The sequence below is a fragment of the Apaloderma vittatum genome, unplaced genomic scaffold, assembly GCF_000703405.1.
Source record: "Apaloderma vittatum isolate BGI_N311 unplaced genomic scaffold, ASM70340v1 scaffold10602, whole genome shotgun sequence".
NCBI classification, from domain to species: Eukaryota; Metazoa; Chordata; class Aves; order Trogoniformes; family Trogonidae; genus Apaloderma; species Apaloderma vittatum.
In genome coordinates this window covers 7620-13637 of record NW_009701905.1, presented here as the reverse complement: position 1 = coordinate 13637, position 6018 = coordinate 7620, and the positions used below count along the sequence as shown (strand labels likewise).

The 6018-nt window shown below is 38.8% G+C and overlaps 1 long non-coding RNA gene across 1 annotated transcript in view; it reads right to left on the bottom strand.

Moving 5' to 3' along the window:
* Positions 1–3495: 3495 nt before the first annotated feature.
* Positions 3496–6018, bottom strand: part of LOC104281357 — a 6100-nt gene continuing 3577 nt past the window's right edge. Inside the window, exon 2 of the long non-coding RNA XR_717885.1 lies at positions 3496–4041. This is a non-coding gene — a long non-coding RNA (uncharacterized LOC104281357). The remainder of the gene's footprint in view (positions 4042–6018) is intronic.

The window sequence follows — 6018 nt, the reverse complement described above, 5'->3', positions numbered from 1 at the left end:
CACTGCTGGGGAGAGACAGGCCCCTTCTGACCTCACCTTTTTCTTAGAGTCAGGAGAAATAAAATTGACACCCCACATCTCCCTCAGCCTTTGCTTTCCACCCATGCACTTCCTATTGCAAGAGCAGCCCAGCCTGGCCTTGGCTGCTTTTCCTCTTGCAGTGACAAAACTCAGTTTTGCTGAAGTTGCTGACAAGCTTTGAGGTTGGCTTTGGATAAACAGCTTCTGCCTTGCATTTTGCAGACCTCAAGCATTAATGAGTAGGCAATGACATCGTGGAAATTAGACTAAGTTTAGTGTTGAGTTAGGGGTTTGTTTTGATCCCCCTTGCTCTAAGTAGACTGACTGGGTAAAGGATTGCAGCAGAAATCTCTTTAAACCAGAGCTGAGACTTTTGAGTGGAGCCAGGATATTTTGGATATTTGATAGGGATTTTCTTTCATTCACTAGAACACGATATTTTTAAATACATTTTGATCATTTTGAAACAAGTGCTAGAGTTTTTCAACGTGAAAAGACATTTCCTTTTGAATTTTCTTTGACTATGACTAAAACCAATTGTGTTCAATTAATTCGGGAAACACAACTACTTGAAGACAAAATAAAATGTTTTGCTTTACCGTGATGGATTTTTTTTTGCTTTCAAACTTCACTTAAGGCTTAAAAAAGAAACACCTCTCCTACAAAAAACCAAAAACAAAACAACCAAAAAAACCCCAAAAGCCTTGCTCGTTTCAGACTGCCCAGCAATGATTTTTTGATTCTCATTTCTCTGCTCAGCCAGTAAATACAAAGTGATCAGTTTTTCACAAACCTTTCTGCACTCCTGATTTGTCTCAGAGAGATAAGGTACTATGAAGTTATGGCCTCTGAATGAAAGGCTAATCTTTTCTGCAGCCTCCAGTAAGGCACCAGACATGCTGGGTTAAACCTTGCTCGTTCCCAGCATTTGCCCATGTTGGCTGCATGCAGGGCTCAGAGCAATGAGCTCCCAGCCAAGATTCTTGGGGCTCCCATCCACCATGTGAGGAACCATGACTGGATCCACTCTGCTTTGATGTGAATTATTCAAATCTTTATATATGGTGGGAGCAACAAAGAAATCGGCTTTATTCTCTAAAGCCAGGTTTTACACAAATGGGAACAAAAAATATGAACTGTTTTACATAGAGAAACTAGAATCTCAAAGTGAGATGAAGTGAGATGAGAGTACAAAAAAATAAAAATGAGATTTTCATGCCAGTGTGGTGTGCAAAGCTTCTGCTAGACATTGACATTTTCCTTTTTGTTTTGCTGTTTTGAAACTGGGTTACTTGAATCATCAGACAATACCAGGTAATCTGCATCCTTGGACATCCAATATAAAGTAGTGAGAAGCTTTCAGGACAAAAACAAGTACAGTACTAAGATGTCTGGAATGTTCAGAGGGGCTGGAACTCCAGAGATCTACTTGTTTAGGGGTTTTTTTTTGGTTTCTATTTTTTGTTGTTTCTTTATTTTTTTTGTTTTGTATGAAAGATTCGCATGCAAGTGGCTTTCGAGCACCTTAGTATTCGTAACACATGTTCAGACACAGACATTGGGTCATTTTCTCTATAGTGCTATTGAAATGAATGAAAACTCTGGGACAGTAAGATCCTCATCTGCTATAAATTAGCTTCAGTGATGCCAATTTAGATTTTAGGAGTGGAATTCATCTGATGAAATGCCTTTATTTTCAGTGCACACCTTGTGATCTGAGCAAGCTGTGCTAACATTTGTTTGGAGAGATTCATCGCAGCCTAAACTAGCAGTCTGAGATGAGCCTGGGGAGTTGTGCTCCCTTCACTAAGTACAAAGGAGAAGAGGCTGACAATCTCATGTGTAGCTATTTGTACTATAGACAATGAATGTTAGGTGAAGTGGATTTGACCCTGATTTTTGTTTTATTTAAAAATGGAGAAGAAATTTTCACTAGTTTAGGCATTTTTAGGAGTTCCATAAAGATAATGTAGATGCAGCGATGTCAACATTATATTCAGAAATTCCGACCCTTTACATTACTGTGAACAGCCTCTTAAGACACAAAAGAGCACATAAAATTCAAATGAGTGTAGGTGCCCAGCTTGAGATGCTTTAAGGGGTCTTGATTTAGAAAGCAAGACTCCCAACCCATCAAAGCTTGACCTCTGTGGGAATCAAGCCCAAAACCTGAGGCAGTCCAGAGCTTGTGGAGAGAAAGAAGTTGAGTGCAGGGCTCTGCATGTAATGTGGGCTGAGCAATGGCTATTTTAGGGAAATTCACAGGGATTTTTGTACTATACAGATCCAGGATGCAAAGACTTAAATAGCTGCCTGAGTAGCCAGTCATGGAAGTGTAGACAACAAGAGATCTTTGCTGGGGGACATGCAGACATTGAATAAAAAAAAAATGCATCTGCCTGTGTAGGAATTTTAAGAACCTGCATCACTAAGTTTTGCATTCAAAATAACAGCTACTTCCTTTGCCAGTTCAGCCTTAAGGACTTCCACCTTTCCAGAAATGTGTAAAAGTGTCTGCAAGTGCGAGAGAAGTGGGCTCTAGAGAACTTGTACATCCAACAGTAAGCATCTGTAGTGCCTGCCTTTCAAGCCTCAGTGGTGTTGCCTTTGAAGTCAATGAGAATTTTGTTATTGACCTCAGCCGGAATGAGATCAACGGGAACAAGCCCTTAGGTAAATATGCCCAGACACATTAATCAAAGGTGCATGTGTTTGCTTTGGACCTGGCAGGAGGGAGGATTTCAGACTTTTTCAATAGGGTGAGGATGGCTTTAAGAGCACAAATATAAAAGCCAAACTTTAAAAGTATTTTGCAGTTGTTTAAGCGGCGGTATGTGCATCTTGAATTGTTTGGTTTGAATGTAAAGGTCACTCCAGAGATGTGTGTAAATGTCTCTTGGATGGCTCTTTTTTGTCTTTTTTTAGTCTCTGCTTCTGCGGTGCTCCAATTACCTTTCATGGCACTGTCGATGCAGACCAGCTGAACCAGCTTGGTTTGGCTGGAATTATAAAACGGGCTTAGTTAATTTTCTGACAGATTTTCTTCCATGTCTTTGCCAGTATAGCCTAAAATCTCTTTGGTTTTGATCCACTAGCAATCTATTGTGTGTGTGACAGCATTTAGCCATGACAAGTAAGTGACCAAGGAATCAAAATTTTTTTGGTCAATGTCTCGTTGAGGTGCAAGTAGACATCTTCACTTTTGAAAATTATCCTACATTTTAACACAAAAAGAGCACTTGAGATGCTTTAATAATGTGCATTTTTTTAAGGACAGTGAATTTATACTTGACCTTAACAGCGCATTCACGTACACACATATTATGTGATATGGGTTTTGTAGCACAGGCATGCACCCTCGCACAAATACGTGTGTACACATACTAGGACTGCAGACTTTTTATCCTTTTTACCTATCCTAATATTGAGAGAATTCAAATGACCTTGAGGGAGGAAGAAACAAAAGTGAAACCATGCTGAAAAACTTTTATCTTTTTATTATCGATGCCTTTACATTAATACTGCTTTGTGCTGAGAAAACCGATCTGTTACACGTAAGGTAACTGTAATATACTACATAGAAATGCAGTCTAAGTTAATTACACAAGGAGCTACAAAAAATTTCGTAGGAAAGAAGTCACCTAACATTGCAACTGTGCTTGCAGCAAATCACTTCCTTACTGCAGGACTATGCACATTGTGAACCATGGTTATTTACATGTCCCTTACAACCGTTAACAACAGAAGTGCTAAAATCAGTCTAAAAAGTTCCAGAACATCACTATATACTGTACAATCCTCAAAAATAATTTATTACACTGTTTCTAAAAAAAGGTACTAGTTTTGTTTTGATTTCTTTTGTTTTCTGGTGTTTTCCGGACTGCACAACATGTGCAAAATTTCACCTAACAGTCTAAAAACTCAAAAACGGAACTGCAAGTCACAATCACAGAGATGAGGTGGTGGAGTCCAAAACTTCCCTTCCATTGCAGACAGTTGGTACGTACATACTAGCAGATGCTGAAAGAGAAAGAGAGGAGAAAATCAACTGACTTCAGGGCGGCAAAAAACCACGGGATTAGACTATGTGTTGATCTGGACTATCTCACCCAATTTAAGGATGCCCCGTGACAAGTCACTGTGTGTGACTGTGTCAGCAGCAGATCTGATGGAGGTACTGCTTGGCCCTCTATAAGGCAATTCAGATCTGAGGATGAAGCATCCTCTGAAGGAATTTGATTTCTCTTTGCTGTTCATGGAAAGCACTTAAGGTGACTAAGCTTCCCAAGAAATGCCTGAATAAAATACATTAAATTTTTTTCCTGATAATTCTGCACCACTGGATCCCATTTTATAGTGCTTTGAATAGTAACATGAGTTAATATGGCTAGAGTGGTGCTAATATAACCCCATAGAATAAGAAGTGGACCTTTAAATCTTATCATATGAGCTTTTGCATAATTGGAGTGGACATTCCTGAAGTAAAATATATGTATTTTTAAATCCAGGAGAGAATTCACGTCTGCACACTAGGACTGTGTTTTGATCTTTAACTACAAAAAAAAAAGAAAAAAAGAATTCAAGATACGTACTGAATTGAGCGAAGAAATTTTTGAATATTTCAATTTGAAAGCAAGAATATTTCTCGCCTGATTACAGAATATATTCTGGCCTTACAAACCTTCGCTTCTAGGAGCTCTGGATCAGGATTCAACACACATCCAGTGGTCAGGGCCAGGTTCTGATAGCCTAGTACTTCATACCACAGGTTTTCATCGCTCCAGTGATATGACAATTGAATCTGAGTCCGAATGTGTTTCTAAATGTATTTGTATTTTGACTGCAGGATGTATTACTATTTTGCTGAAGACTTGTTTATTTTAACTTAAAAACAACCTTATTTGTCCATCTTTGTTAAAATTATCCATTTGGCATTAGGAATGTGTTTTCAGATACTCTGTGATATCTCTGCTTACGGCACCATAAAGCTGCTTTTTGAAAGATACATTAGGTTAACGATAACAGTGACCCAGGGAAATGTGATGCCTTCATCAAAGAAAACACACGGCAAGCAATGACTTAGTAAACTCAATCATCCAGTGTAAAAAGCAATTTATGCAGCTGACAAGGGCATGCTCAATCTTCCAAAACTGATGCTGGCTACACTCTCAGCTGCAGATTGGTTCTTTAAAGATGTTCAGCATCATTTTTAGAACAAATAATTCTTTCTTCAAATCAGCTAATACTTCTAATTCTTTCATTTACTATGGAAATAGAAATGGAAAATAGAACTACTTTAACAGGAGAAATTGAGAGGCACCTGCTGGAGTAACATACTACTCAGAAGGCAGGACGTATTCCTGATAAATAGGGGAGCTCAGAATGAACCTCTGCTCTGAATTAGGTAGATGGAGTTTGATCTCTCATAACCTGGATATGTCTTGTAAGTTACATATCTAAAACCTGCTGTTTTTAGGTAATAAGACATACGGCATCATGCCTTTGATTTTGTTAAAATGGACTATCAGGTTTTGCATTCAAGTTTTAACTGCATGTAGTAACTCTAGCACATTGAGCCGACATTTTTATTGTTGTTTTTATTTCTACTTATAGTTGGCAAATAGAAAACCAGTACTGCGGAGCAGACCTGATTCCAACCGCTGTTCTACTGCAGTATGACTGCAGGCAAAATCATTTTGTTTCTCTGAACATCAGTCACCCACTCAGAACTTTTCACCTTCAGGGTTTTTTTGAAGTCCAACATTTTAAAGAACATGAATAGCTCAAATACTATAGTAACTGAGTCAGGAGAATGTCAGAGAAGTATGGTGGTAGGCGAGAAATGAGCAGCCTTGCCTTCTGAGTTCCCAGGGTTTCTCCATGGTGTGTACCTCTCTTGCAGTGTTGGGAGGCAGTTATTAATTTTGCTGCGTGGAGTAAAGTGTTCACAATGAATATCCAGCTCTCTCTGAGACTGAACAGAAGATCTTGCTTTTC